Source organism: Rhinopithecus bieti, unplaced genomic scaffold (genome assembly GCF_001698545.2).
Source record: "Rhinopithecus bieti isolate Rb0 unplaced genomic scaffold, ASM169854v2 scaffold_76550, whole genome shotgun sequence".
NCBI lineage: Eukaryota > Metazoa > Chordata > Mammalia > Primates > Cercopithecidae > Rhinopithecus > Rhinopithecus bieti.
Genome location: NW_016828762.1, coordinates 3,605 through 30,000, shown reverse-complemented (window position 1 = coordinate 30,000; position 26,396 = coordinate 3,605). Strand labels below are relative to the sequence as shown.

At 35.9% G+C, this 26,396-nt stretch overlaps 1 long non-coding RNA gene across 1 annotated transcript in view; it reads right to left on the bottom strand.

Annotated features, from left to right (window-relative positions):
• The window catches only part of LOC108523823 (uncharacterized), a 37,886-nt gene extending 12,251 nt beyond the window's left edge, over positions 1 to 25,635 (bottom strand). Inside the window, exons 1-2 of the long non-coding RNA XR_001883902.1 lie at positions 25,485 to 25,635; positions 22,756 to 22,836 (exon numbers count right to left, since the gene is read on the bottom strand). This is a non-coding gene — a long non-coding RNA (uncharacterized LOC108523823). The remainder of the gene's footprint in view (positions 1 to 22,755; positions 22,837 to 25,484) is intronic.
• Between the last annotated feature and the right edge of the window lie 761 nt (positions 25,636 to 26,396).

The window sequence follows — 26,396 nt, the reverse complement described above, 5'->3', positions numbered from 1 at the left end:
TTTCCAGGAGAAGGTGGTGTAGGACAATTACAACTGTTGAGGCCAACCCCTGGAGGTGAGGACAACTTTGAGATGAATGTGGATTTTCAGTCATGGTAAATAAACATGGTTATTTAGGTTCTATTTATAAATATGTTTATATGAACCTTCACTTTATAAAAATAAGGCTTGCATATGATAAAACCAAACATAGTCAGATAGTCATTTTGTTTGTTTGTTTGTTTGCTCATTTTTAAGACGGAATCTCACTCTGTGGCCCAGGCTGGAGTGCAGTGGCACGATCTTGGCTCACTGCAACCTCCACCTCCCAGGTTCAAGCAATCCTCCCTGCCTCAGCCTCCCGAGTAGTTGGGATTATAGGATCCAGCCACCACGTGAGCCTAATTTTTGTATTTTTTAGTAGAGATGGGGTTTCGCTATGTTGGCCAGGCTGGTCTAGAACTCCTGACCTCAAGTGATCCCCCTGCCTTGGCCTCCAAGAGTGTTGGGATTATAGGCGTGAGCCACTGTGCCGGGACCAGAGAGTCTTTTTAACACCAAAGAAAATATACCATCCCATCCCATCCCTGAAGTAACCGTTTTTAAATTTTTTTTAGTTTGAGTGATGGTTTTCTTTTTTAATTTTTTTTTAACTTACATACAGGAAAGAGTTACTTAATGTGAAGCTTCACACATTTTCATAAAGTTAACACACTCATGTTGTCAGTATCTGGATCAAGAATTTGCATATTACTGGCACCACGAAAACCTCCCTTAGTCATCACTCCTTTGCCCAAATGTAACCACTACTTTGTCTTCTAATACCTGAGATTAGTTTCTCCTGTTTTTATTTTGCAAATGGAATTAACACATACTTAAGGTTTTTTGTCTGGTTCTTTCTCAACATTATGTCTTAGGGGGTTTATCTGTGTTAATATGCATTATTGTTAATTTCTTTATTCTCATTGTTGTATGCAATTGTTTGAGAATACTATCTCCATTCTAATGTGGCTGGGCACTTACCTTATTTCCAGTATTTGGTAATTTCAACAAAAGCTGCTAGATATATTCTTTTACACATCCTTAGCTATACATATATGCACATGCCTGTTGGATGTACACCAAGAAAAGGTATTGCTGGGTCATGGAGCCAATTTATGATAAACTGTAGCAAGTAGCTTTCCAAAGTGCTATAGCAATTTTACACTCTGATAATCAGCATATGAGAATGATAGGTTTTCTAGATCCTAGACAATAAGTGGGATTGTTAGACTTTTTCATCTAAGCCTTTGGCTATATAATCATATTCCATTGTGGTTTTAGTTTGCATCTTCCTATGATTATTACAGTTGAATATCCTTTCATATGAATTTTTTTCCTAAAGTGATAATTAAAGTATTTTGCAAATTTCTTGTTTCTATTTTTATTATTGATACATATTCTTATTGATATATACTATATGCATGTATATATGTAATATATATAAATACAATGTATATTGTATTTATATTCTATATACAAATCTTGTGTCAGAGATATGAATGACAATTATCATTTCCAAATTTGTAGATTGCTTTTTCACTGTCTTAATGGTGTCTTTATGAACAGAAGTCAAATTTATCAATCTTTAACATTACAAAATTGGAGATTTAATGAAGTCCCAATTTATTGATCTATGACTACGTGGTAGGTTCTTTCGGTGTCTTATTTAAGAGATTTTGACTACCTGAGATTACAAACATACCTTCCTGTGTTATCTTCTAGATGAATTTCTGTTATAGCTTTCACATTCAGATCTGCAATTTTTTTGTGTGTAAATTTTAAGGAAGGAGATATAATTATTTTTTTCCATGTGGATACTCCTACACCCAAAACCACTTTTTAAAAGATAATTATCTAACACTGCATTGCACTGTCACCTTTGCCATCAAGAAGGTGATTATATATGTGTGAATCTGATTGTCAAATCTATTCTGTTCGGTTGGTCTATGACAATACTTCGTTGTCTTAATTATAGTAAGTATTGCCATGTGGTACCATAAGTCCTCCATCTTTGTCTTCAAGAATGCCTTGTCTATTCTTGGCTTTGCATTATCATAATATTTTGGAGTCAATGACCAATTTCCACAAAAAATCTGCAGAGCTATTGAGAGATTGCATTAATATGTAGATAAATTTGGAGGAATACTTAGAATTTATAATACTGTATCTTGCAGTCCATGAATATGGAATATTTTTCATTTACTCATACCTTCTTCAATGGCTGATAATATTGAATGCATTTACTGTTTATAAGAGTATTAATATTTGGCTATTAACACTGGCATTATATACTTAACCCAAAGGAGATTGTAGCTATTGATTTCAGATATGCAGTTTAGCTCTAGTTTGGTGGAGTTGAAAGTGACAGTAAAGAGATGAAGGGAAAAGGTTACTTTATCTTTTTTGTATCATAACAGATAGTTGGCTAATTTCCTAGACTGCTCTAACTTTAGTAATGTCCTTAACTTGACATTTGGAGGTGGCTGTTTTGGTATTTGCCTTATGTTAGTGTGGATTTGTTTCCCTTCTAAATCTTTGCTCTAGGATGAAAGATACTTATGTTTAACGTCTGATCGCAAAGATTCATGCTGGAATAGAATATGGAATTTCATTTCTAGATGAACAAGGAAGCAGAAGTAAACTCTATTTTTCACCAAATACTCATGCTTCTAGGTGAATTAGGCATATGGTTGGTGGAAACGTTTTTTCAGTCTTCCAAAGAAAAATGGTTTGTTTGATGCCTCTAGTGTCTAAGTGAGATATTGTCAAGAAAAGAAAATGATTTTAGCATATCAGTTTTCTGAATTTAATTTTCAAGTGAGAATTTTTACATTAAGAAAAGTAAGGTCTACTTATCTGTCATCAGAAAAATAAGATCTATCAATCTGTAAGATCTATCTATATATCTTTTTTATGTTGAAGACATTTGCAATATATTTCTACCCCCTTTTTTTGGTTCACTGTAGGAACAGATGTTTCACAGCTGACACATCTTGGATAAACGACATGGGATCTACAATATATATGAAATTATATCTCTAAGATAATATTTATTGTTTTACTATAGAATCAAAAATAAGTTATAAGAGAAAAAAGAACATTCATTGACAAAGAATTCTTTATTCTCTACATTTAACAATTTTGGGAAAACTCAGTGGATAAGAGTCCAGGTACATTTAGATCTGAATGAATTAATTAATAAAATTTCATATTAATATTAATAAATATCCTGACTTTTGGTTTATGTACAGTATTCTGGTCAAGCAAAATTCTGTTTTCATAAATCTTATAAATCTCCAACTTATTTCCTGATGATGAAAATATGTTCAATAAATACATTCCCAGGAATAATTTAGATATCATAATAATAACAATAGCTATAATATCTGTTTTATTATATGGCCCAAGTTCACAACAGGCAAGCACTTTGTTCTATATTGCTTATTACTAACCTTATGAGGTAAGCAATGAGAATATTTCTATTTTGCAAATGAGGAAGCAGAAGTTCTGAGACAGTAATTGATTAGACCTGGCTCATATGGCTAGAAAAAGACTTAGTGATAGATTCAAATCTGGATTTACTTACTCAATAGCTGTACTGACTAATGCTACTGCATCCCACAAGATCTGACACAAAACACTCATTCTAGCTTTTTTGCAATGAATTTCTTATGACAGCATATTTATACGTATAACAGGCATAACTCTTTACCATTGATGGGGGCAGGTTCTTTCCAGTATTTGACTATTAGGAGCAAAGCTACTATAAATATGACTGTACAAGGGTGTATGAGTTTTTGTGTTAATATATATTTTCTTTTCTCTTGGAAACATGCCTAGGAGTAAAAGTTCTCAGATATATGGAAAAATGTATGTTTAACATTGTAAACGACTGCCAGACTCTTTTCATTTCTCTTTTTTTCCTTTTGAGATGGATTTTCGCTCTTGTTGCCCAGGCTAAAGTGCAATGGCATGATCTCAGTTCACTTCAATCTCCACCTCTCAGGTTCAAGCGATTTTCCTGCCTCAGTCTCCTGAGTAGCTGGGATTACAGGTGCCCACCACCATGCCCAGCTAATTTTTTTGTATTTTTAGTAGAGACGGGATTTCACTATGTTGGATGGGCTGGTCTCGAACTCCTAACCTCAGGTGATCCACCTGCCTCAGCCTCCCAAAGTGCTGGGGTTACAGGCATGAGCCACCACACCCAGCCCTACTCTTTTCAAAGTGGATATACCATTTTGCATTCCCACCCCAAATAACAAATCAAAAGTTCCAGTTCCTTAGTGTTCTTGACACTTTAAAAAAAGTTTAACCAGTCCAGTAAGTGTGTTAAAATATTCCATTGCATTTTTATTTTGAATTTCACTAATGACTGATAATGTTGTTCATATGATCATTTGCTCATATCCATGTGTGTGTCTTTTTTGCTTTGTTGGCTCTTGACCATATTTTAAAATCAGGTTATCTTCTTATTGATTTTAAGTATTTTATATTCTAGGTACAAGTCCTTTATCATATATGTTTTTCAAATATTCTCTCCCATGCAGTGGCTTCTCTTCTTTTTTTGCACGATGTCTTTTGAAGAACAAAAGTTCTTAATTCTGATGAAGTCCAATTTAGCATTTTTATCCTTTATACTTAGTGTTTAATATGTCTAATCTAAGAAAGATTTGCCTAACCCAAGTTCATAAAGATTTCCTACCATGTTTTCTTTTGCAAATTGTATATTTTTATCTATATTTTAGTTGATGATCCATTTCAAGTCAATATTTACCTATCCTGTGAAGTAAGGATGAAGCTTTATTTATTTATTTATTTATTGCTCATGGAAATGCAGTCACTCCATTACTATTGGTCCAAGAGGCTATTTCTTTTTTCCCAGTTGAGTTACCTTGACACTTTGGTAGAAAATCAATGGGCTATATAGCTGTGTGCCTGTCTCTGGACTCTCTTTTTCTGTGCTATTGATCATGATGTCTATTCTTACGCTAATTTATTGAGTACTCTATTTGTATTATAATGCAAGCCCTCCAACTCTGTTCTTTGTTTTCAAAATGGTTTAAACTAGGTCTTGTATACATTTCCATATCAAGTTTAGAATCAGCTTGTCAAGCTCTCCAAAAAAACCCTCCAGGAATTTTCACTGCTTTAATGTTGAATCTAGAGGTCAATTTGAAGAGAATTGACATCTTAATAGTATTTAGTCTTGTGGTCCATGAACATGGTTTAATTTTCCATTTATGTAGGTGTTCTATGATTTCTCTCAGCAATATTATATAGTTTCTCTGTGTATAGCCCCTGTATATATTTTGTTAAATTTATTTTAAGCCTTCATTTTCAAGTCATTAATAAGTAGTATTTCAAAATATATTTTAAAATATATTTTTATATTTGGTTTTGCTAGTACACAGAAATACAATTCGGTTTTTCATGTCAACCCTGTATTTTAAGACCTTGCTAAACTCACTTATTACTTCTCTTAGCTTTTTTGTAAATTCCTTAGAAATTTCTTCATAGATAAATGTATTTTGCATATAATTTAATGAATGTGGATCTTCTTCTGCGCCATTGCACATTTGACCAGATGCTTTTGCTTTGGTAGCTAAGTTTTGTGAAATATCAGATAGGTTTTTTGAGCAGCTGCTTGCTCTACTTCTGTCCTTCAAAGAGAGTACTAAATAATTTAGTTGTAGCTCAGCTGAGCATTTTTATGCGCCCCGCCCCCAACTTTTTCTAAAATGTCACACATCAGCCCACGACCAACTGGTTTTGTTATAGAATGTGATTGTTAAATAGACCAGAAAAATTCTACTTTTACAGCAACATTTGTGCAGATATATATCTGCACAAAAATTAATGTGCAAATCACTTATGATGACTTTCTAATGTGTCAGCTTGAGTAGGCTAAACTGCAACTCCCAGAATTTCATGTCTCATATGTTTCCAGTTAGCCTGGGTCACATGAGAGATTCTTATAGGCGAGCTGGAATTGTATATATATAATTGCAAAGTCCTACTCTCATTATGAATCCAGTAGAGACTCACAGTTATAGGCTATTTTAGATAGCTTCTATTAAATGATATTTATTAGCACGGTGACTATTTGGTAAATACCAATTTCAAACTGAACTTTCACTGATACATGCAGATTTTCAGCAAATTTTTAAAACATATATATTTATATTTACATGTATATGTATGAACTAAGTTTACAGAGGTACGTTCTGTTGCAATTTTGTAAGTTCACATTTGTAAGATATTTTAAATGATAAGCCTTACTCAATTAAATAAAAAATAGGACTTTATTAAAATTTGAAATTTGATAATAATAACATTTGATAATAATAACAGTTATATTTACTGATTGGTTGTTAGGTACCAAACACTGTTCTAAGTTTTTTTTCTTTTTCTTTTTTTTTTTTTTAACATGGTTCTGTTTTGCTCTTAATAGCAGTATTATTAATAGGTGTTGTTGTTATCTTCATTTTCCCTATGAACATTCTTAGGTTCAGAGAATTTCAGTAACTTGTCCATAGTCACACAGCTGGAAAACAGTGAAGCAAGGCTGACACTCTGGAGAAGGCCTGTTACAAATCTATGTTAGGTTTTAGTTTGCTAGAACTGATTTTAAGTATGAAGATTCTTAGGCTCAGAGAATTTCAGTTACTTGTCCACAGTCACACAGCTGGAAAACAGTGAAGCAAAGCTGACACTCTGGAGAAGGCCTGTTACAAATCTACGTTAAGTTTTAGTTGGCTAGAACTGATTATAAGTAGAACTCATGTGCAAATCACTCATGGTGTCTTCCTAATGTGTCAGCTTGGCTGAGCTGAACTGCATCTCTCAGAATTCCTTCTCGTTTGCTCCCGGTTAGCCTGGGCCATGTGAGAGATTCTTATGGAAGAGCTGAGAGGCAGAAGGGAGGCACAGCCACTCTGACATAGTGTCCCTTGTCTGGCTCACCTCTTGCTATGAGGCAGGAGCCAGCCTATGACTGCTCTTCCTTTCCCTGGATCCCCTCCATTGCCTTCTTGGACTCTGAATTGGATGTGTGTGTTTAGCTTCGTGATGAAGGGTCTCTGCACCTGCTGGACACACAGCACCAAGATCAAAGTCAACAAGAACTGATGCAGCTCTGTTGTTTCATGGACTCTAGCTCATGCTTGTGGATCTCAGCTTGCTAAAACCTCCCCAGCTGCATATCCATCTTTGTTTCCCAACTGCCTGCAGAGAGATTAAGGTCAAATTCCTGCAACAAATTCCTTAAATACCTTGATACACACACACACACACACACACACCCCACAGCACACACACACACTATAGATGAGAGATAATGTTATTTTAAAAAATTTTATACTATATAATTAGTATATGTGTATACAATTGGGTATATGTAAAAGGTCCTAGTGGTTTTGCATCTCTAATTAAACCCTGAGTGTTACATCAGTCTGTAACAATTTTAAAGTATCAGTAAGTTTGTTGTATTGAAGAAATGATATCATGTCCAATTAAGAGACAATATTGTATAAGGAACAGAGCGGTGTTTGTGTAGTTAGACCTTATTCACTAACAGGCTCAGGCTTCCAAACCATGTGACCATGGCCAAGTTACATAACTGCTCTGAGCTTGATTTTCTTCAATGGCAAAATAAAGTTGCTGGAGGACCTCAGGAGACAACACATTAAGTGCCTAACACTTTCCCAAGCATTTAAAGAAATGATAGATACAATTACTTGCATTGTTGTGTTGTCAGAATTAGTACTAAAGACATGGGTAATTTAGTCTCTACAAAATCATCAATCCATATAATAATATTTAATGAGACACAACGATAACACTATTTTCTATGTGGCAGAATCGTAAGAGCACTTTGTTCCAGGCAGGGCATTTTGTTTCTGAAGTACCAAAAATACTCTTCTAAGAGGAAAGCTAATTTGTATGTATAAATGAAATTAACAATGGAACTTTAGCAAATAACAATCCCGCTTGAACATTTGTGAAAGAATCCCATTCATCTTTTTAAATTGAGTTATAATTCACATGCAGTAAAAGGCACAGATCTCAAATGTTTATTCTGGTGCATTCTAACAGTTCTGTGCACCAAAAGGTAAGTAACGTTTTGATTACCCTCCTCCCCCTTTTCAGCCAATCTCCTCATTGAGTCCACATACCCTGGTTTCTATCCCTACAGGTTAGTTGTGCCAGTTCGTTGACTTCATGTGAATGGCTCCATGAAGTATGTATTCTTTTGTATCTGGATGCTTTCATGCAACATAATGTGGAGATTCATCCACACTGCTGCACATATGAACCATTTGCTCCTTTTTCTTGCTGACTAGTATTAATTGTATGAATGTAATTGTATGAATATACTACAAGTTGTTTATATCATTCTCCTAAGGAAGGCATTTGGGTTGTTTCTAGTCTTTAATTATTGACAAACATTCTTAGCCAGACATTAGTCAGGCTTCTGTATCTTCTGTTAGGCATATCTGTGCATTTCCTTATAAAATTTAGTTTTAGCAAAGAATCCTGCTAAGTCAGTTTAGCAAGAACATCTCATCCTCAATATTTGATCATTCTCAATATCTGTTCAGTTTCTTCATCTGCCATTATCCGCAGGTGATGTCTGATCACCCCAACCGGTTTTCAGCACAAATCTTGTTGGGCTGGTTTAGCCAGAATTCCCTTTACCTCTGATGTTTCCTCTCGTAATTTTCTATCCACTGACCTCCACACTGCTTTGTGGCTATAAACTCCCACTGATTCATGCGGTATTTGGAGGTAAGCCCAATCTCTCTCCCACTGCAAGAGCCCGTTGCAGTGGTTCCTATACCTAATATGATGATCCTCAATAAAGTCTTCCTGACTGTGCTTTCACAGGAGTCACCGAATAATGTTTTATTTAGCACGATTATAAGCAAAGATGCTAAGCACATCCTTAAGTCATTTTTTGATACATTTTCATGAATTCTAAGTATGTAGCTAAGTGTGGATTGCTGATTAATAGGGTGCTGATATATTTTACTTTCTAAGAACCTGCAAAATGATGAATCCTAAGTTCTTGTAATATTTTATGTTCCCATCAAAATGTATAAAATTTTCAGTTATTTCACCTGTTTACCAACTTTTTTTTTTTTTAATTTAGCCATTCTAGTGGATAAAAAATGAAATCTCACTCTGGTTTTACTTTGCATTTGCTTAGTAACTGACAATATTAAACAGCTTTTCTTGGTTTAATGGCCAGTTATGTACTTGTGAAGTGTCAGATCAGACATCTGTACTATTTTGTTGGGTTGCTTTTCTTTTTAGTATTGGTGTGAAGCAGTTAATATCTATGTATTTGTACTAAATGGTATATTGTTGGTATACCATTGTTGGTATATTGATGGTATTTGTCTGTGAGTAAGATATAACTACAGTAGAATTTTGCTCACTGATTTTGTCTTCTTTGGTTTTGCCAAATTCACTAATTCTGATACATGTTTTGGAAATTTTTGATGTTTTATTATGTACAAAATAATGTAATATAGATATAATTAAAATTTAAATTTTCCTTTTCATTCTTTATGGTTTTATTTTTTCTTGTTCTCTTTGGTTAATATATACATGTTTATATATATATATATAATGTACATTTGTTGTGAATATAAGTCTTTTGTCAGATATGTTTGTTGCAAATTTTTTTCTAAGCTTGTAGCTTGTATTTTTGTTTCCTTAATTGTGTATTTTGATGAATTCCAATACATTCATTTAGAAAAACTTTTATTGTCAGTGTTTTATGTCTTAAGATACCATAAGGATAGTTTTCAAACTCTTTATGATTCTAGATTTTACAATTAGGTCAATGATTCTTCTTAAATTAATTTTTGTGTATTATGTAAGGTAGTAGTCGATGTTCCTTTTTTTTTCTTTTCTTTGCAGATACTTAGCTTTTCCGAGATCATTTGTTAAAAGGTTTTTCTTTCCTTTCAACAAGAATTTGGCAGCTTTGACAAAAATCAGTTGGTCAAATATGTGTTTCTGTGAACTCCCTGTTCTGTTCCACTGATCTTTTGCCTCCATTTATACCAGTAGAGTGCTATCTTCATTACTACAGTTCCATATATAGACTTCTACTTTTTCAAGATTGAGGAGGTTGCAGTGAGCTGATATCACCTGTTGCATTCCAGCCTGAGTGACAAGAGTGAAACTGTCTCAAAAATAAATAAATACATAGATAAATAAATCAGTAAGAAAGAGAATGATTGCTTTGATTAAAACAGATTGTTGGCATTTCATTATAAATTTTAGAACAAACTTGTCCATTTCTTTAAAAATCCTACTATGAATTTGATTGGGATTTAGGGCATTCTACTGTTGGTTTTGATGAGAATAGACGTTGGTATCATCTAACTCATATCATCGTCCGTTTCTGCACTAATTGAGATCATCTTTGGTTTCTCACAACAACATTTTATAGTTTTCAGAGTAGAGATCTTACTAAATTTATTCCTAGCAATCTAGTATTTTGACATTAAAAGTATTTTTAAGATTTTATTTTTTGCATTATTCATTAATAAGATGTAGAACTACAAGGAAATTTTGGTCACTAACTTTGTATTGTTTGGCTTTGCTAAATTCATAAATTCTGGTACATGTTTTAGAAATTCTTGTTGCTTTAAATATACACAATCATCTTATGTAGATATAATTAAATTTTTAATTTTATTTCAGTCTTTATGCTTTTTATTTTTTATTTTTTTGCTTGTTTTATTTCAGTGGCTAGGACTTCTGGTACAATAGTGACAGCAGATATCCTTGCCTTGTTTGCGATCTTAGGGACAAAGCTTTTAATATTTTATCATTAAGTAAATGTTTTAGTTTTTCTATCAGGTTGAAACAGTTTTCTTATATTTCTAGTTTGCTAAGTCTTTTTATCATTCCAGTTATTATAACGATGGTATGTTTTTCTTTTGTTATCTGTTAACATTGTCATTTACATCGATTGACTTTCTAATGTTAAATTAACCCTGCATTCCTGGGATAAACTCCATATGTTTATGATGTATTGTCTTTTCACATACTGTTAGATGCTATTTGCTAGTATTGCCATAAACATTTTGAATTTATGATAGCAAGTGATATTGATCGAATTTTATTTTCTTGTATTTTCCTTTTCAGGTTTTGGTATTAGTGTTATGCTGGTCTCCAGAATCAAGTTGGCTTGGGTTCTTTCTTACTTTTAATCTGAAAGAGTTGTCTGAGATTGGTATTACTTCTTTTATACATGTTTGTTAGAATTCAACAGTGAAGGCATATGAATCCCGAAATTTTGTTAGATGGCTTTTGATTATGACCTCGATGTTGAATAGCTATAGGCCTATTGATGTTTCTAGTATCCCTTCGTGAAAGTTTTTGTAATTTTTGTTTTGCAAGAAGTTTATCTATTTCATCGAAGTTTCTCAATTTATTAGCATGGCTTTGTTCACAGTATTCTCTTGTCGTCCTTTTCATATTTTCAGGATCTATTTCAATGTCCCCTTTTACATTTGTTAGTTAGGTAATTTGCATTTTCTATTTCTTTTATTAAAAAAATTAAACTACAATAGTGTTAGCAGTACAAGTGGCTTTTGTTTACATGGATGAATTGTACAGTGGTGAAGTCTGGTTTTAGCGCACCCAACACCTGAGTAGTGTCCATTGTACCCAGGAGGTAGTTTTTCACCCCTCACCTCCCTTCCTCCCCACTACTTTCTGAGTCTACAATGTCCATTATACCACTTTGTATGCCTTTGCGTACTCAGCTTGCACTTTCTCTTTCTTGGTCCAGCATGCTGGGAATTGGTTAATTTTATTAATCTTCTCAAAGATTCAACTTTCTGACATTATTCAGTGTCTCTATTATTTGTTTCTTATTTACTTCATTCCATTTCTTCTTACTATTATTAAAATTGCCTTTGGTTTTAAACTTTATCTGCTTAAATTTATTTTAAATTAATTTAGACATTTTATTGGCCCAAACCATGGTAAACCTTAATGAATGTCCCATAAGAGCATGAAAAGTATTTGTATTCTGCACATGATGATCACAGTATTACATAGAAATTAATTTATTCAAGTTGCTTGACAGCATTGCTTAACTATTTTGTTTTTAAATAATTTTTGTCTATCTTCTCTCCATATGTTTGTCTACTTGTTTGTATTTTGTATTCTCATTCTGGCTCACTTACCAAGTATATTAGTTTTCCAAGGTTCTGTAAAAATTATCACAAATTTAAGGTCTTAAAACAACAATTTTTTTTTTTTTTTTTTTTTTGAGATGGAGTTTTGCTCTTGTTGCCCAGATTGGAGTGTAATGGTGAAGTCTTGGCTCACTGCAACGTCTACCTCCTGGGTTCAAGTGATCTCCTGCCTTAGCCTCCCGAGTAGCTGAGATCACAGGCGCTTGCCACTATGCCTGGCTAATTTTTGTATTTATAGCAGAGATGAGGTTTCACCATGTTGGTCAGGCTGGTCTCGAACTCCTGACCTCAGGTGATCTGCCCGCCTCAGCCTCCCAAAGTGCTGGGATTACAGGTGCGAGCCACTGTGCCCAGCTAAAACAGCACACATGTGTTATGTCATAGTGTCTGTGGGCCATGAGTCCAAGTATGGTTTACTTCAGTCCTGTGTTTAGAGTCTCACTAGGCTCAAATTCAGGTGTTGGCTGGCCTGCAATCTCATCTGACATTTGAGGTCCTCTTCCAATATCACTGCAGTTTTTGGCAGCATTTATTTCCTTGGGCTTGTCAGATCAATGTTCTTACTGACTATTGATTGCAATTTATTCTCAGCAACTAGAAGCTGCCATCATATTCTAGCCACATGTTACTCTCAAAACACGGCAACTTCCTTCAAAGCCAGCAAGAGGTTCTCTTGTTAGTCTTCTATATCAGAATATTACATAACATAGCTTAGTCATAAGAGTGATCATCACATCAACTTCGTCATATGGTGTAACCAGATCGAGGGAATGATTATCTCATGGTGCTCACAGCTCCCACCTACACCCAAGTGGAGGAAATTATACAGAACATGCATACAAACTCGTGGAAATCTGGGGAGCCTTGTTAGATTTTTCCCACCACAATGAAGAAATCAACATGAGTCAATAGACTTGCTCTGTTATATATAAAAAATGTCCAAGTGTATGAGACTGCAGTCATAAATTTATAATTAACTGGTGGTTCCTTGCAGTGACGGGTTTGGGCATGGGACCATGGCAGTGGGATCTGGGCCATGTTTGAACAGCTATGCTTTATAATGAGGAGAGGGATTTTAATTGCCTGAGGAATATCTCAGAGTGGAAGCTTGTATAATAGTAACCAGGCACCGCCTTGTGGGAAAGGGATTTTAAAAGGAATTATCTGCCAAAAGCATGAAGCAAAGAAACTGGAGAGGAGAAGAGGTTGAATGGCATTTTTCAAATGAAATGTGCTGCAATATAAGGTGAGCACAACTAGTAACCCCGGCGTCTTAGGAAAGAACATAAAATTTACAAAACTGAATTTTTATGTTTACTTATTCTGTATTTATTATGGAAACTGTGAAGAGGCTGGATTCCACGCCTGGGTTGAAATAAGGGCAAACCACAATTAATCTGGCAAATGAGAAGAAGGCTGGTATCTCTGCAGCACTGGAAATTGCTCTTTAATCAACATACAACTTTCCCATTGATTTTGTCACAAAAAAGTTCAGGGAACAACATATGTTGTCACTTTTCAGCTCTTCTTTTCCTAACCCCTTTTCTAGCTCTAAATAGAGGTTAACATAATGATTCCCACACTACAGTTTTGGAACTATTTGACTGTTTCTTGAACTTCTAAAAAGCTTAATTGTAGGAACAATTTGCTGCTAAAAGCAGCGTTTAAAAAAGGTTAATTTTAATTTATTTAAAAAACTTTTGAATATTTATAAAATTCAGAAAAGTATATATAAGAAAATAACAATTATCCATATTTTCCCCTCTCTCAAAATGAACTGCCATGGAAATATTGGTCCATTTGCTTTCTTTCTTTATCTCTTTTATTCTTCCTCCTCCTCCTCCTTTTTTTTATTTGGAACGAAGTCTTTCTCTGTCATCCAGGCTGGAGTGCCATGGCGTGACTTCGGCTCACTGAAACCTCTGCCTCCCCGGTTCGAGCAATTCTCTTGCCTCAGCCTCTGGGGTAGCTGGGACTACAGGCGTGCGCCACCTTGCCCAGCTAATTTTTGTATTTTTAGTAGACAGAGTTTCACCATGTTGACCAGGCTGGTCTCGAACTCCTGACTTCAGGTGATCCACCTGCCTATGCCTCCCAAAGTTCTGGGATTACAGGTGTGAGCCACCACACCCAGACTCCTCCTCTTACTTCTTCTTCTTCTTCCTCATTCTTTCCTCTTTATTCCTCCTCCTCTTCTCCCTCCTCCCCTTTTTCCTTACTCCTTCCTATTTTTTCTTTCCTTTCTCCTTCCCCTTTCCTCTCCTCTTTCTCTTCCTCCTCCTTCTTTCTCTATGTCATCATTACTTGATCTATTTTGTTAAAATTACATTTACAAGTATAAAGAATAACATGAAACGAAAAATAAAGTACTTATAAAATCAAACTAAAAACAGAGACAATGAAGTATATTGTAAAACCGTATCCACCACTATGAACATTAGGTAACTACCATTTCCTGTTTTACATCTAGAAGAAGGCTAAACAGAGAGAATGATAGATAAGTAGATACATAAAAACAGATGTAATGACTGCTATTATAATTTAGAAATATTAAATTTGATTTTAAAATTTTATCAAAAAAACAATTTAAAATTGAGTAAACTTCATGAACTTCAAATAAATATTTCTTTATTACAAGAGATATTTCATAAAAGATTCCTTTAGATTTACAAAAGAGATCATGAAATGTATTAGGTAGTCAGATTCCCATTTTTAGCCTGTGTTTGCGTACCATGTGTAATTAGGACATGGGTATTGTCACAGATCTCCTCCTGTTAGCCAATGTGTTGTTTTATTTTAAATACCTGAAAATGTTTTCACTGGGTTCAATATTCTTGGCTTATGTTTGTTTTCTCTGGAGCCTGTGTAGATGTTGCTCTGTTGTCTTCTGGCATTGAATCTAACCACAGATGTGTTAATAGTCATCCTGCCTGAGATTTCTCCCTAATAGGTTATTTGTTTGTTTTCCTTTCTGAATGCTTAAATAATTATTTCTTCATCTGTGAGGGACTAACCAGTCTATGTTTTGGTGTGGAAGGTCTGTGTCAACTTTCATTATTTTCATCTCATATATTGTTTTATTTTACTGTTGTTATGATGTGATTCTACAGAATTCATGCTTTTGTTAATTTGTCTTCTGTTGTGAACAATTATGAGTAATGTTTTTGTTGAGATTTTAATTTTTTTCTGAAATGAATTCCTGTTTTTTATGCCCTATTTCCTCTCCTTCTGTATTATTTTTTCTTTCCTCCCATTCCTTCGTTCCCTCTTACATATATTTGTGTTATTACCAAGCTATTTCTTTTTATCTGGCTTATGCTTGGTGTATTAGTCTGTTCTTGCATTGCTATACAGAAATACCTGAAATGAGGTAATTCATAAAGAAAACAGGTTTAGTTGGCTCATGGTTCGGGAGGCTGTGCAGTAAGCATAGCAGCTTCTGCTTTTGGGGAGGCCTCAGGGAGCTTCCAATCATGGTGGAAGGCAAAGGGAGTGAGCCATCTTGCATGGCAGGAGCAAGGGAGTGAGGCATCTTACATGGCAGGAGCAAGAGAGGGAGACGGAAGGTGCAACACACTTCTAAACAACCAGATCTCATGAGAACTCACTCACCATCATGAGAACAACACCAAGAGGATAGTGTTAAGCCATTCATGAGAAATTGCCCCCGTGATCCAATCACTTCCCACTAGGCCTCACCGCCAACATTGGGGATTACAATTCAACATGAGATTTGGGCAGGGACACAGATCCAAACCATATATATCACTTAGGCTATTCTGTCCATGGTTCATTTGCTCTTAAATAGATTGAATGAAACGTGACTCTCCTAATATCTTACACTAATTTTTCTCTCCAAGCTAGATCTGGGGTTGGGGATTGTGTATCTTAATCACATTTCTGCAGATGTAGATGGGATTAGATGATGAGGGATGTGAGATGAGAGTGAATAAGGAAAACCCAGTTAAGGCTGTATGCCCTGCTTTTGAGATTTTGCTAAAAGTCTTGAGCCAAATTTTGTTCTACCTGTATGTAAGACAGATATTTCTTTCATGGTGGGACTACCCTTGGCTTTGAAACTTTCTCCAAGCTACTTACTATGCAGCTCTGGGCCCTTTAGTTGATCGAGTCATTTTTTTTGTTATCTTCCTTGCTTTTATTTTCTGATTTCATTACTTTTCAATACAAAAAGGAAAAAGAAAATGGATGCCCACTCAGTTTACTTCATTCCAGGTTTTGGGAAACATTGATAGTCAGTGATCAAGGGATTTTGCTGACTCATTTTTTTGTGGAGCTCCCAGACAATGAGATCAGTGTAAGGAAGCAAGTTTTATCTCCTGTTGCCACTACTATCTGCTAACAAATCTTCTGATTTTTTAAAATTTTATTTTCCATTTCACAGGTTTTTCAAGCTTATTCTGTTAAGTTATTCCATTTTTCTTGTTTATTATTAATATTTTTATTTACCCCAAAGTGTAGTAGCTCATTTTTTGTGCATTGAGAATGACAATTTTGTGTTATACTTGCAGTCCCCAAACTGAATTAATTCAGGAACTAGAACTCCTTTATAAGGTTTTAAAAATATGTTTCTTTATTTCAATTTTAAAAAGTAGTACAGCTATATTTATATTTTCTGATTTCTGATAATCATTTTCAGAAAAATGATTAAAACTTCACCATTCAGGTAAAATCTGGAATGAAATGAAAATATTCAAAATGATTATTTCAACATGCAAATATGTTGCTTCATTCTCACTTGCTCAGCCACGATAATTTTATTTATAGTTTTAATATATGAAGCCATTAAAGTTGTTCTCTTTGTTAGAGGTTGTCTTAATTTGGGTTGTCGCAGATGCAGAACATGAGACAGGGATTTGTGTCTGGTTGTTTATTTGGGAGGTAACCCCAGGTAAGGAAGAGGAAAGTGGGCAGAGAAGAGAAGTATTAACAGTGCTTCATTTTTGAGCCAGATACATACATAATAGCTAGAGAAGCTTTGGAAGCCACTCCTCACAATTATTCTGCCTGAGGAAGGAGGGAGCTGGGTTACTAATACTCTAAACATCTGCTAGTCATTGGTTGAGGGCTGTCTTGAGGTTGTTAATCCTGACATGTTTAGCCTGTTGTAGGGTCAGCAAAGCAGTCTTCATCTTGCCAGAGAAAAGTCTCAGGCAAAGCAACGTAGGTGCTGAGAGTTGGAAGATGAGCCGGTGAGCCCTGAATTAGTCATGGGAAATTATCATGGGCCTGATGGCATCTGCTCCAGATAGACTGGTTTTCTGCCAATTTGCTATCATGTGCTGTGGTGATACAGTAGCCAAATGAATACAAATTGTTTTTAAATTATGTGTTAAAACCTGACAGGATACAATTGCTTAGGAAAGAATAAAATTCTTTAATGCTCATAGAATTCATGGTAGACCCAAGTATCTTGTAAGAAACTAATAATTTATAAATAACAAGGTTTTACCTATTTTTTACCTATTTTACTCAAGTACATTTTACTCAATGTATGCTTTGATTTCTCTCAAGTGACTCTTGAAAACACAAAAGTTCCTAACAAACCACTCGAGAATAGTATGTAACAACATTATAAGGCACGTTCTAGGAAATCACTATAGATGAATCAAAAGAATGAAATTCTACTATAACATTACAAAAAGGAAGAAAATTCACTGAACAATATTAACTTAAAGAAGTTTAGCTTCTATTTCAACATTGGTTAGAACATTTTAGCCTCTCTTTCCTCAGAAGCCTCATTATGATCATAGCATTGAAAGGCAAATAATAATAAACCCAGAATGACAAAGAGAATTAAAACAAGTAAGAGCTCAACAGATTTTTAGAAGTTAGAAAGTCTACTGTTTGAACAATCACTGTATTTCAGTCTATGAAGCTGTTGACCAGAATATGGCCCTAGAAGACTCTAGCGGAGTGAGAGTCAGCCTGCAAACCAAAACTTCAGAAAGGCACTGCAATGGGAGTTGGAGGAAAGGAAAGAGAAAAATAACAAGAACGGAGGTAGAAATTGAAGGATTAATTTAAGGTCTGTAACAAAACAGCTGTGCTGAACTTTGCTTAACCAGGAATTAAGCAGCCTAGTATAAATAGCTACTACCAACACACAAGGGTCTTCTACAAAGTTATTGGATGCAACTTCTTGGGAGAACTAAGGCATTTGGTACAGGTGATGGTGCCCTGGAATAAAACCAGGACTTTTAATTCTGTTATTTAATTCATCAATTTATAAATTATGTTATTTAATAGAACCATGTATAACCCAACAGTCTTTCCTTGCCTGATCACCCTAAATTGAAACCTTATAGTTGATAGCACAGACCTCCTGGTCTGGCTTGCCACTCTGAGAAAAAGTCAATTAGAAAAAAAACAAATTTATTCAAAGGTAAAAGAAATGCATACCAGCTACCTAAGTATTCATCCCTGTTCTTCATTCTTAAATAAGAAATAATGGTTAAGTATTACCATGTTTATGAAAAAAATATAGCAATATAAAAAAGATAGCTCTAGATTGAAGAAAAGCTGAAACATGAGGATAGAGATAATTCTTAAAATGATCTCTTTAAAACAGAGGTATCTTCAAAACAGAACAACACTAAAACAAAACCCTAAAACTAATATTAATCTTTCAAAGTAATTAGGAAACCATTGCATTCATAAAATGTGAAGAATAGCTATGAAATATGAAAATTACAGATCATGAAAATAACTCAAAATTTGATTTTAAAATAATCAATTGAAGAATGATACATTAATAAAATATTAAATTGAAAAATTAAGAGAAAAAATTATTCATAGAAAATATTTTATAAAACTTGAGAAATGTTGGGAGACCAAGGAGGGTGGATCACCTGAGATCAGGAGTTCGAGACCAGCCTGGCCAACATAGTAAAACTCCATCTCTATTAAAAGTACAAAAATTAGCCGGGCATGGTGGTGCACACTTGTAGTCTCAGCTACTCGGGAGGCCGAGGCAGGAGAATTGCTTGAACCTGGGAGAAGGAGGTTGCAGTGAGCCGAGATTGCGCCATTGCACTCCAGCCTGGGCGACAGAGTGAGAACCCATCTCAAACAAAAACAAAAACAAAACAAACAAACAAACAAAAACCTTGAGAAATGGAGAGTTACTACAGAACATTCAACATCCAGCTTATAGCAGTCCTAGAAAGAGAGTTAGAAAAGGTAGGAAAGAGGAAGTAATCAAAAATTACACAGCAAAATCTAAAGTGGAAGGGAACTGTGAGTCTTTAAAATGAAGGAGTCTGTTGATGAATATGAAAAGAACTACACCCATTCACACGTGTGTGGTATCATGAATAATGAGACCATCCCAAACTATCAATCAGTTGAGAATATTTGAATTCGTCAAGACTTTGGACAATATCATTTTGTTACAGGATCCTTGGGGTGTTGCTTTTCTCCCTGGGAACCTCTGTGGCTGCTGGTGCCTTTTTGGCTGAGTTTTGCTAGGGCCCACTGGGCTCATTCTGCCCACTCGACCTGGCAGGCTGCACTCTGCTCACACTATCAGCCTGGATCCCATGCCTGCCAAGGGCAAGCCAGGTGTGGAGCAGTGAGGGGTGTATGAGTGAGCAGGCATAGGGTCCAGCCACTGTGCACAGTCAGGCGTGCCAGCTGCTGCAGCAGGGCGGCCGCTCCAGGTGTAGGAACAGGTGCCAACCCTCGGAAGTTTGCAGCTGGACCAGGTGCACCACAAGCAGCTTCCATGGTTGCCACCAGGGAACGCAGTGGTGCCCAGAAGATTGGAAACTCCAAGAACCACAGGGCTCCAAAGAGGGAGTCACAGCCTTGGCTTGGGGAGCTCCCAGACCTGGGGTCCCCGAAGGGCCACAGCTCTTTTCTCATTTTCTTCACCTACAAAGTGGCAAGCAAGGGATGTGTTTTAGCCCTGATAACATTATAGTTCTTTTAGCCCTGTTATTTGGCAGGTCCCAAGTTCTTGTCATGTGTCCAGGAGGAATGCGGCACACGGACAAGTGGATGGTGAGCAAGTTGAAGAGGAGCTTTATTGATTGACAGAATAGCTCAGAGTAGGCCCTGGAAGGGGTAGCTCCTCTCTGGAGCCAGTCATCCTGATGTCTGCTGCTCTCAGCAGAGAGGAGGCCTGGAGTGAGTAGCTCGTCTCTACAGCCTGATGTCTGCTCAGCTTTGGCTGAGCCCAAGGCTTTATGGGTCTCAGAGGGGAGGAAGTGTGTACCAGTTGGTCTGTGGGTGGCCAGGGATACATCAGAAAAGGCACCACAAGTTTCCACTTCCATTGTGGGAGTAGCAGCCTGGTCTCCAGTCTTCAGGCCCTCTCTGACTTGAAGGTGGGACATCTCCAGGGACCCCCCTCCTTTTACCCAGGAGCCTGTCTGCATCCCAGTGCCATTCATGGCACCCTGGCTGTAGGTGCCACGGGACATCTGCAGGCCAGTGCCAAGCTTCCCTCAGCCCCCCATCAGCTTGTCTCCTATGCTCATTGGTGCCCAAAGTCCCGAGGGGACTGAGGTGGCAGGAGGCTGGCATATCAGCACTGCCCTGAGCATCTACACACCTGGCCAGGCTGTGACAGAGCCTTGGCTCAGCCCTGAGTTTGCTCTGAGATTGAAGTAGGCACAGACAACAGGAAGAGCCAGGCAGTGGGAGCAGGCATTTCCAAGCCTGCAAGGGCAGGAGGGATTTACTAGGTCCCCAAGAGTATGTGTGGGTCTGCAGGCATGATTTGGTCACCTGCAGCCGCACAGGAGCGCAGGTCTGCAGCCGTGGTTTGGGTGGCTGCAGCTGCACCCAGCAAGGCAGGACTCCTGTCAATGGGATCCAGGGTCCCCATGGTCCATCTGCTACAACTTGGATGGCTGTCAGCCTGCTTAACCCAGGAAGCTCCCAAACTACTAATTTGGAAGGGGTGGGGATCCCACTTTTTGCCCTAACTCCCCCGCTGACTCCACAGAGTGGTTGCAGGCCTGGGCTGGCACTTCCTGCTGCGGCTTGGCGTGAATGGCAAGCAGCCTGCTCCCAGACAGGCTGCCAACTGCCATTCATTTGTGTATCTTTTTCGTAGCACTTTCCCTGATATTTCTCTAGCATATGAAGAAAATAAGAGTGGATTTATGAATAAACAAGAAACCTAGTTCATGTGAATCCAGACAAGCGTGAATATTAAAGTATGAAAGCAGAGAGATGCAGGTAAAGAGTTTTTTGACCACGTGTTTCTAATCTCAGATTGAAAAGCAGATATACAGCACTTTAAGAATCGAATTATGTTTCAGGGAAAGAGGCCTTTATGTAATAATAGAATTTTGTGTGTGTTTGCATGTGTTGTGGTGTTTTGTGGGTTTGTGTGTAATGTCTTTACATATTACATAAAACCCATTGAAACTATGGTGAAGATTTTTTGTTGTTTTTTGTTTCATTGGCCAGCGTGGGAAAGGAAACGGCAACCTGAGTCCAGAAAAGCCAAATTACATATAAGAAAATCTTGATCCAGAGTATGAATCAAAATCAAGACCCTGGAATTAATTTTGAAGCAACAGGAGTAATAAGGAAGTCCATAATCTTTATCCTTACCTTGAAAATATTATCTTGTTTAACTGAGGTTGAGGGAACAAAAAATACAGTCGCTGAAAATAATTATTCAAAAGTTTGTATTTTTTAAACAAAATGGATAATAATACACATATTGAACTCGAGAGGATGATTGTTATATTTAATACATGTTTATCGGATGTTCTTTCGTAATTTGTAATTATACTATTTATATTTACTTATAATAAACGTATAGTTAATTTATACACAGTTATGGAAAGAGCAAATTGTTTGCCTTATGTTGCTTTTATGCCCTTATATTGACACTTTATTAAAAGTCGAAATATTTTTCTAATTATGAATGTTTTTTGGTGATGGAGGATGGTTCCAAACTTATAAAATTGCCTAAGAACACCTTTTAACCCTCTTTTCATTATCAACAAGATGGGAAAATAAAGACAAATAAAAGCACGCACGTTAAAAAATCAGGCAGATTTAAACTCTAAAATTTAATTCTTAAAAGATTTAAGAGCCCGGGAAAATGGGCAAGAAATAATTTGCAACAAATATGAATTCCCAAGCAGTCAATAAATCTTATACTAGGCAATTCATTGTGAAATGTTTAACTTATTTCAAGGAAAAGGAAACCTCAACAATTATTTTAATAACAGATGACTTTTGTTATCTAATTACAAACGCTATCTCTTTGTTGCTATCTTTAATCTATTTTCAAAAGTAATGTTGAGACTATTTCCTATTAAAAATGGATTATTTGAAAAATCTACACTGTAAAACATATTTGCATTTGCACAGTCAATTGTGGTTGTATGATGACAGCTTTGTATCTATCTGTAGTAAAATTTACAGTTTTATTCGCATGGCTGCATGAGACACATTTGTAATATTAAGGCACACATATGTTAGGAATATAATTTGAAAAACTCTACAGAAAACTAACCTGTGCTTCATTGCGATAGGTGTCATTTAGGTTCTCTGTGACATGCTTTGAGGTCTACAGCTTAACAGAGATATGGGACACCTGGAGGGTCAATGAAAAGGATTAAAAGATTGACAAGATAGTGATTGGAAAGAGAAATTGGAATTTAGTTTGGCAAAAAAAAAAAAAAAAAAAAAAAAAAAAAAAAAATGAGAATAACTAGTCACTTCTGCTATTTTAACTGGGTGACCTTGTATAAATCACAATGGGGGCTTAGTTTCTCCATCCTTAAAATTAATGGACTATTTTAGAATATCTTTAAGATCACTTCCACATCTAAATTGTATAATTGTCAGGAAGACTAGCACAGAAAAGGTATTCTCTTCAAATAGCTTCAACTGAAGCAAGAGAAATTTAAACTAGATATTGTAAGTGAAAAAAAAAAGCAACTCTTAAGATTCTTCTGAAAGAATCTTTTCTTCCTATGGATTTAAAAAAAAACAGGAACCTAATTTGTGTGGAAAAAGTATTTCTGTACTTGTATATTGGGAGACAATGGGAATAAATCTGTTTTAAAAAATTAACAATCTTAAAAATCTAAGTTTTGAAAAACAAAAGTCAGCCATACCTTTAGTCATGCTACCACTTGCTCTAGCCACTCCCGACTCACCAACATTTTCATCATCCTAAATATTATTTGTAGGCACCACCCCCTTCACAGGGCCTTTGTACATGCTGTTCCTTTGGGTTGGAACACTTTTCCATCCCCCTTTAAGCCTAATCATCATAAAGATATCTGTTTAAACATGCTTTCCCCAAGGACATTCCTTAAATTTCCTCATATCAAATGCCCTGTTAAGAACTCTTTTAGCACCAAAATATCTCCCTTACATAGACCATGTCAGAGATGATATTTTCATTTTATTTGTCTATTTATTTGAATGTGGTCTGTTTCCTGCATCTCCTCTCTATAACTCCATGATGACAGGTACCAATGAGGATTTCATCGAGGATACAGTCCCAGTGTTTTGACACAGGCCTGGCACATGGAAAACATAAAATATACTTATGTTGAATGAAGGAATTAGTGTTTTTAAACCCTTGTCCACATTCTAGCAAGTCCTAGCTCGCCCTTCAATATCATTTTTTCCTAGATTTATAATTTTGAGGATCAACAAAGTTTGTATACACTCATGATTTTTTCCTTTACTTTTACTCTCATATTATGGGTAATCCTTTTTAATTCAAGAATCCTAATTCAAGAAATAGATTGTTAGGATAATGAGATAGTTGAAGAATAATGTCATGCACTATAAAAACAACCACACCATATTAACAGGGCATGGGCTCTAGTCTAAAATTTGACTTATGTGCTCTATCCCTTGTTCCTTGTTCTTGCTTGTGTGTAAAATAGGATTAATAATACAGTATTTGCTTTGTACATCATGCTGGATGATTTTATGTATAAAAATAAGATAATTCCCAATATTGTTGTCACTCTGCTGTCTATTAAACTGAGTATATTTATCAAAATATAGCCAGGAAAAGAAGCAACAAAGTATGAATAGTTCTTGTTATTGTATGTTTGGAGCTCTTTCTGTAATACAAGCAAAATTCAAATAGGCTTAAGGAAGAAAAATCTGTTAGCTCATACAAACTGAAAATTTCAAAAGCAGTTCAGGTACACCTGGATTAAAAGGCTTAAATGTTGTCCTGAGTCCTTTGGTTTTACCTTTACTCTGCTTTCATTTTTGTTAGCTTTAGTCTCAGGTGGGATCACATGTGGTAGCCAATATGGCTATACATGGCTATATATCTTTCTCAGTTTCTGCCTCGAATGTCCCAGTATCCATTGGTCTGTCCTGTCTCATATATTATTCCCTGAGCCAATCATTTTGGCATTTGATTAGTTATGCCTGAGGCAAAATCCCCCTTTTTTGACTAAATGGTAGGGTTAATCATATTCACATATGGACTGAATTGGGGGTAGAGAAGGAAGGAAGTTAGAGGTTTTATTGGAAAAGAATACACTCTTTGGGAGAAAGGGATACTAGAAAGGCAAAATATGTCTACCACAATATTTATCTTGGTACTGGGTTTACCTGTAATCTGTTATGCACCTTTTGCTTCTCCGTATTTTTAAATAATTCTATAATAGCCATGTATTGCATGAATAATAACAATACAAATGAGATGCTGTACACAATAGTGTACTCTAAACTCTAGGGATCTATATAATGCAAGAGATTATTATGATTGACTGAATTTTTTTTCAAATAGTAGAAATAGGATAAGAAAAAGCATCAACCAAAACATCTTCAAATCCCCAGCATTTTAGAGTAATTGAGAATGTTCCTGTAATTTTAAAAAAATATGCCTGATCTAAGGAAATAATTTGAAATTTTTTTCTAGCATAAATCAGTTGTTGCTTGTCTATTTACTTTGAATGCCAGTGAATAATTGTGGCTCCTTATGAAAACTCAGCACCTATGTCTCTTTGTGCTTTATGGCTTAAGAGAATATTTTCTCATTTTTCCATTTTTGAATCATGTTCCATTATTTTATCTCTAGTATTTCAGATGGTCAGTAAATTGGACCTGTACATGGATCTTAGAGTTGATGGAGTCTCTTGCTAAAAAGTGACTCACAATGGTATCATTTGATTTTCAACAGGGTTCCACGAGTGCATTCTATTGAGCCAATCATACCGAGAGAAACAATCTAAATAATTGTCTTCAACTGAAACTTACTGTGATTTTTTTTTTTTTCTCACTCCCTCATCTTTCATAGTTCTTCAAAGGAGTCAGTTACAGTAGGGTTCTATGTATGATCAATTTTCTTAGGTCAGGTTACCCAGGAAACAGAATCTGAGGCAGAGATTTGCAGGCAGGAGGGTGTGTGCTGGGGAGTGCCCCTGGAATACCACCTACAAGGGAGTAATGAAGTAAGATTCCACAGAGGGAAACATTACATTGTGATGTCGTTGGAACAGAGACCATCAGCTGACCCTACAGGTAGCTATGGAGCTGCAATGACCCTTCAGAATTGTCCCAGATGGAGGCAATACAGCTGCGCTTTTGTCCTCCTACAGAAACCAGTGTGGGCTGCCTCTGGGAAAGACACACGATGTGGGTGAGGCAGCTCCTTTTGGACCAACGCCATTCTTTGTTGTTTTTTTCTTTTCCATTTTCCTCAATCCAATTTCATGACCTCATTTTTAAAATCAATGTTTAATTTTTGTGACTATGTAGTAGGTGTATATAATTATGGGGCACATGAGATATTTTGATACAGGCATATAAGGCATAATAATCATTTGAGGGTAAATGGAGTATCCACCCCCTCAAGCATTTATCTTTTGTCTTAAAAACAATCCAATTATACTTTTTAGTTATTTGTAAACGTACAATTAAACTTTTATTGACTATAGTCACCCTGTTGTGCTATCAAATATTAGACCTTATTCTTTCTAACTACTTTTTTTCTTGTAGCCATTAACCATCCCCACTTCCCTCCATCCCAGTCCACTACCCTTCCCAGCCTCTGATAACCATCCTTCTACTTAATTAGTGCCATTTGTAAAGGGGACTCACCTGTAAGCCTTCAGCAACCAGCATTCCTGGTAAATGGAGGAGTACCTCTGTAAGCACAACACAGCTTTT